Below are 7,142 nucleotides of genomic sequence, written 5' to 3' on the forward strand. Positions count from 1 at the left end.
AGGGCATGGCAACCCACTCCAGCATTCTTGCCTGGAGAATCCAGATGGACAGAGGAGCCTGTCAGGCTATAGTCCATGGGGTGGCAAAGAGTCAGACACAACTGAGTGACTAAGCACAGTTAGTCCCTTAGGGAAGAAAAAATGTGAATCCCAAGGGAATTTCCACTGAATTCCTAGAACATGGGTACCCTAAATGGGGTGTTCTTTTGGTCTAGTCTACTTGATCCTTAGGAACATTGTCTGAATATCAGTAACTATTTTCAAGGTAGCCTACCTTTCTCATATAGTGTCTTCCAGAAGCCACTATCATAAGGAATCCCTTCAGCATACTTATTCTGCATTCAGTCATGTCTTTGCCAGGAGACTGGGGATATATAGTTTGTCCACAGTCTGTAGGGTGGCTAAGGGATCTCTCACCTTCAGGGTGAACCTACAAGATAAGCTTTTGGGGAGGAGGTTTTGCTGGGGAGGAGTCTTGTGTTAGCTATTAAGGAAGAATTCCAAAGTGAAAGCTTTGCTCTTGGTCATCTGAGCCTTTCTTTCTCATTGAAGAATTTCAGGGCGTTCAGTTTGGCTCAGAATGTTTGTTGGTTGGCCACTAAGTCATGTTTGACTCTTTTGCAACCCCATGGACTATAGCCCGCCAGGATCCTCTGTCCATGGAATTCTCTAGGCAAGAACACTGGAATGGGTAGCCATTCCCTTCTCCAGAGGATCTTCCCGACCCAAGGATGAAACCTGTGTCTCCTGCACCTCCTGCACTGGCAGGTGGACTCTTTACCACTGAGCCACCTGGGAAGCCCTTGGTCCAGAATATGCAGTGCTTAACTGAAGCAAAAGCAGGTCTGTCTTGGAGTAGCTGTGAGCTATAATAGTTTCACACCGTCCCCACATCAGGAATGATATGACAGGACCTTGTGTTGTAAGAAATACTTCAAGAAAATATACTGAGATAGTTTTTATGAATTTCTTTCTCCTCTAGTATTTATTGAGCTCAATCCCAATTTATTCTCAGACATTCTGATTTAATTACCTAGGTTGGGGACCAGAGCTCCTGATGATCTGAATATGAAGCCTGCAATGGCAGCCACCAACTACCCACACCCTTCATTCCACACATGAGAAAATCAGGGGATTAATTAAAATGGTATCAATATAGCATATTTAAGTAAAAATTTTTTCATAAGTAAGTAGTTAATAATTTTTAAAACCTGAACCTTCTTCACCAACGGAGGCTTAACTGTTTGGACAACTGTTTACCATTTCCACTTGTTTTTTTCTAGGAACTAAAGGTCTTCCTTATCCCTGATATTAACTCTGTGAACACAGATTAACCTTTCTAACCTTTTTTTTTTTTAAAAAAAAGAACTACCAGCCAAATATTTACCCACAGGAGCTGACACAAACAAGTTTAAAAAGAAAAAAGAATAAAACTTAAAATAACATAGTTGACTCTCACTTTCAACTTTCTCTAACAGAACTTTAGTATACAAAGAGTTAGAAGAACTATTTTAAGTAGCTTACAAAATTAAAAACCAAACAAGGATTAAAGTATGAGGGGCTAGGCTTCCCTGGTGGTCCAGTGGTTAAGAATCCACCTACCAGTGCAGGGGACACAGGTTCAGTCCTTGGTCCGGGAAGACCCCGCAGGGCAGCTAAGCCTGTGTGCCACAACTACTGAGCCCACATTCTAGAGCCTGTGCTCTGCAACATGAGAAACCACTGCAATGAGAAGCCCGCATGCCTCAAAGAGTGGCCCTCACTTGCTTCAACAAGAGAAACCATGTGCAGCAACAAAGACTCAGCCAAAAATAAACAAGCAAATAATCTTTTAAAAATCCAAGAGGTAAGCAGGTGCCATGGTGATTTTTCAAATGGCTGAACCTTCTTTGACACAACTTCCTCCAAGAGCAGGGTCGGTTCCCACCCCTTGACACAGAAAGGTTAGTGATTGGTTTAACCAATAGAGCAGGACTCAACAAACCTTTTTTTTAAAGGACCAGATAGTAAATATTTTAGGCTCTGCAGACCATATGGTCTCTGTTGCAACTACTAAACTCTGCATCAGAGCATGAAAGCAGCCATAGAAGGTATATAAACAAATGGACATGGCTGTGTTCCAATGATACCTTTTTTATAGAGACAGGTGGCAGGATGGATTTAGCATCAAGCCGTAATTTGCTGCTCCCTGCCATCAATAGAGTATGGAAGAACTGATGCTCTGTGACTGCTGAAAGTGACAGTGTTAGCTGCTCAGTCATGTCTGACTCTTTTCCAACCCCATGGACTATAAGCCCCCCAGGCTCCTCTGTCCATGGGATTCTCCAGGCAAGAATGCTACCTTGAGTTTGCCATTCCCTTCTCCAGGGGGTCTTCCTGACCCAGGGATTAAATCCAGGTCACCTGCATTGCAGGCTGATTCTTTATCACTGAGCCACAAGGGAAGCTCTATGATTGCTGAGGTGACGTCATAAAAGGCCACAGAGATTCCACCTGTGTCTCCTGGAACACTCAGCTTCCTCTTGGAACTTGGCCACTATCCTGGGAGAAGCACACATCAGAGAGAGAGGACCCACACAGGTGCTTCATGTCATCCAGGCGCCAGCATGAGAGTGAGGAAGCCTCCACATGATTCCAGCGTCCACCCTTTCAAATCCCCCCTCAGCCTTTAAGTCTTCTCTGCAGAGGTTTTGGACATTGTGGAGCAGAGATAGAATATCCCCACCATACCATCTGAATTCCGTAAGGATAATAAAACTGTTGTTGTTTTTATGTTACTAGGTTTGAAGGCAGTTTGTTGTGCAACAATAAATAATGAGGACAGACATTAACTGAAAAAATGTAAGAACCCACGTGGAAGGCTAAGAATCAGTGCTTGACACTGTTGTGGTTTCAGATACTTTGTTGTTGCTCAGTTGCTCAGTCATGTCCGAATCTTTGTGACCCCACGGATGGCAGCACACCAGGCTTCCCTGTCCTTCACTATCTCCGGGACTTTGCTCAAACTCACCATTGAGTCAGTGATGGCATCCAAACATCTCATCATCTGTCGGACCCTTCTCCTCCTGCCTTCAATCTTTCCCAACATCAGGGTCTTTTCCAATGAGTCAGCTCTTCTGATCAGGTGGCCAAAGTATTGAAGCTCCTGAATCAGTCCTTCCAATGAATATTTAGGGTTGATTTCCTTTAGGATTGACTGATTGGATCTCCTTGAAGTCCAAGGGATTCTCAAGAGTCTTCTCCAACACCACAATTCAAAAGCATCAATTCTTCAACGCTCAGCCTTCTTTATGGTTCATCTTTCACATCCATACATAACTAGTGGAAAAACCATAGCTTTGACTATATGGACCTTTGTTGCAAAGTGATGTCTCTGTGTTTTAATATGCTGTCTAGGTTTTCATAGCTTTTCTTCCAAGAAGCAAGCGTTTTTTTTAAATTTCATGGCTGCCCTCACTGCCCACAGTGATTTTGGAGCCCAAGAAAATAAAATCTGCCACTGTTTCCACTTTTTTCCTAGATTCTTTGTAAGTAATACTTAAAATTTATGATGCTAGTCTATACTAGAAAAGCTTTCTAACATTAAGTAGTATGAATATGCTAGTAGTCACGTTTAAATTACAATGAATTGACTTCATCACTGCAAGCAAGAGAGAATGCCAACATAACCAAGTCAGTCTTTTGTAACTTAATCTTGGAAGTGACATCCATTACTTTTGCCATGTTCTACTTATCAGAAGCAAACTATTAGGTCCACCCCCCACACACAGGCAAAATTATTGAGGGGCAGTTTAGAAGCATGCCTGCCTCAGGATGTAAGAGAGGTTAAGTTTTAGGAGGAATGTTTGCATACCTAAAAACAGTCTTTTTCTACTCTCACATTTAACTGATAGTTTGGGCATGGAATTCGAGTTAGGCTGACTCTCCCCCCACCACCCTTACTCTTCAGGCTGCCCTGAGGAGACAGGAAGGGGGAAGCAGACATGCAAGGTGAGGATACCAAGCTCTTTAATGGCCCCCGCTGCATGAGGAAAAGTCAGTAATGGTCTTCTTCATATTCCCTGGAGGACCTGGCCAGATGCAGAGCACGTGAAAAAGTGTAGGAGAGCAGACCTAAGAAGACAAAACTTAGAAGATAAAGCATCAAAAGCATCGGTTATGTGCCAAACACTTGGAGACCTCTATGCTTTGAAGAAATAGTCATTACAGTGTATCTTTATCTCACCAGTCATCTGAACAACCTGCCTAACAGAAAACAGAAGAACTGAGTGAAGATGAAATCGGGACACTGAAACATCAAAACAAAATAGACAACAAAAAAGCCAAAACCAAAATCAGTATAACTTCTGAACGGGAACAAAAATATAAGGACAGCAATGGTCAGAACCCAGCACAAAAGAAGGAGATGAACTAGATGAAGACATTTTATCTTTAACTGTTGACGAGAATGGAAACAATACTTAAAAGCTTTGACATTTCTTTAAAAGAATTTCTTTTCTAAAGTTGAAATGTAGGTGATTTTGAGGGCTTCCCTGGTAGCTCAGATGGTAAAGAATCCACCTGTGATGCAGGAGACCTGGATTTGAACCCTGGGTGAGGAAGATCCCCTGGAGAAGGGAATAGTAACTTAGAGAATTTCAATAGACAGAGGAGCCTGGTGGGCTACAGAGTCAGACACAACTGAGCAACATCACCACATTACCATTGTGGATTTACAATATTAGTTTCAGGTGTAAAACATTTTCAATATTTTTATAGGGTAGATTCCATTTAAACTTATTACAATATAATGGCTATATTCCCCTATGCTGTACAATATACCCTTATTTTAAACATAATAGCTGGCACTGAAATTTCAGTTCTTATATATAAAACAAAACCTACCTCTAGATGGACATGAGGCTGACGAACTCCTATAAATTTTCTTTGCTTTGGATGAATCTCAAACATTGCTGAAGTGCAAGACAAATCCTGGTGAGAAGGCAGTGAGAAGGTCCTAAGAAGGTGACACCAGTTACCATGTTCTGTGGAGAAACAGCAGAGTCAGCTGCTAAAAAGAAACCCTTGGGGAGGTAAGCGACTCTTAATCATGACGATGTGTGAACACATCAAGGGAAGAACACCATGCTGGTGAGCTATGCCGATAAATTTCATACCCGAGAGAAGAACCTGTAGGCTTCCTTCCTCATGAAACTGACACAGAAATGCCAGCTGTATAATTTCACACTGGAATAACTAAGAAGTAGGCCTAAATATGGAGCACAGTCATGGCGAGTCCAACGTTGTGTCCAGTAGATTTTCTTCAAAAATGAACAATGTTGCCTCAAGACTTGTAGGGAAGTATTTTGGGGCTTCCCTTGTAGCTCAGTCAGTAAAGACTCTGCCTGCAATGCAGAAGACCTGGGTTCAATTCCTGGGTTGGGAAGATCCCCTGGAGAAGGAAATGGCAACCCATTCCAGTATTCTTGCCTGGAGAATCCCGTGGACAGAGGAGCCTGGCAGGCTATAGTCCATAGGGTCACAAGAGTCAGACATGACTTAGCAACAAAACCACCACCACCATCCCTAAGCTATCTACACACTCTATGCTTCCTGTGCCTTATGCACTTGGTTGGCAAGATTAGTGTCTGTTATGGGCATACCTGTGGCACTGAAAACAACTGAGGAAGTTTGTCCTTTTATCCATCAATTACCATAACTATTTCAGAATTTGACAATGTAATTCTGTCTCTTCTCAGAATAATGAGAAGGGTAATGACCCGAAGGAAATTTATCATTCTCAGTGGACAGATAAGCAAGATGCTTTTGAAATTTTAATAGATCTCCTGCAAGCACTTGTTTTATGTTTAGATGGTATCCATGGTGATACAAATTTGAGATGAAATAACAGTCTAGCTGGCCGAGCATTTGTCCTTGCAGTATATCAAGAGATTTTCATTTCATATTTATCACGGTTGTCCTTTGAAGTGTCGTATCTTAACCTTTTTTTAAAAGTCCTATCATTTTCAAGAGTCTTTGGAGAAAATCTCCAGAGGGCAAATCTTTGATGTTTTCTTTGCAGTTAGCTGGATGACTGCAGCATTGCATTCACTAATGAGGTGATGGAAAATGTTAAAACTTAGCATGGATTTTGGTTTGAGGAAGCCATAAATTTGATAACCAAACTTAACACTCAGATGAAACTTCTTGGAAATTCCACAGACCTCAGATGGTACAGTGGTAAAGAATCTGCCTGCCCATGCAGGAGACTCAGGAGACCTAGGTTTGATCCCTTGGTTGGGAAGATTCCCTGGAGTAGGAAATGGCAACACACTCTAGTATTCTTGCCTGGAGAATTCCATGACCAGGAGAGCCTGGCAGGCTATAGTCCATGGGGTCGCAAAGAGTTAGAAGTGATTTAGTGACTAAACAACAACAACAATACATGAAAAACTACTTTACACATTTTATTATTTACACTGAGCTGTAAGCATGTTTCCAGACTGTTAGTTGCTCAGTCGTGCCTGACTCTTTGCGACCCCATGGACTGCAGCCCACCACGCTCCTGTGTCCATGAGATTTGCCAGGCAAGGATACTGGAGTGGGTTGCCATTTCCTTCTCCAGGGGATCTTCCCAACCCAGGGGTCGAACTCGGGTCTCCTGCACTGCAGGCAGATTCTTTACCGATATTTCCAGACTACCTTGTACAAATGCTTTGAATGAAAACTTACTCTACAAAAAGCATCCCAGAATTTTACTTTGTCTAAGCATCCTGTATCTGCGTTGCTTTAAAAGAACTTACAACACAGTCCGCCTTCTAGATATAGCATCACTTTTCCCTTACTGATCACCTCAGGCAGACGGTCAAGGGGGATTTTTCACAGGACTTTAGACATGTCACATGTCATTTCCCCCAAAAGTTGATCACATAGAAAGCTTTGGATCAGGAAAACAAGAATCACACAAGTAAAGAGAAATAAGGACAGACTCCTGAAAATCCAGAGTACAGGCCGCACCACAGAAACAACATAATCTAATGGGTGGGAGGGGAGTAAAAACCAGGAGCCAGAGACTCAGCTTTCAAGGGAATGCTGTTCCTCTGCCAGCAGTGGCTCCTGCTCTTTAACAGCAGTTGTTGACAAAATTTAGGCAGTGGGAGTGT

This window comes from Budorcas taxicolor, chromosome 10 (genome assembly GCF_023091745.1).
Source record: "Budorcas taxicolor isolate Tak-1 chromosome 10, Takin1.1, whole genome shotgun sequence".
NCBI classification, from domain to species: domain Eukaryota; kingdom Metazoa; phylum Chordata; class Mammalia; order Artiodactyla; family Bovidae; genus Budorcas; species Budorcas taxicolor.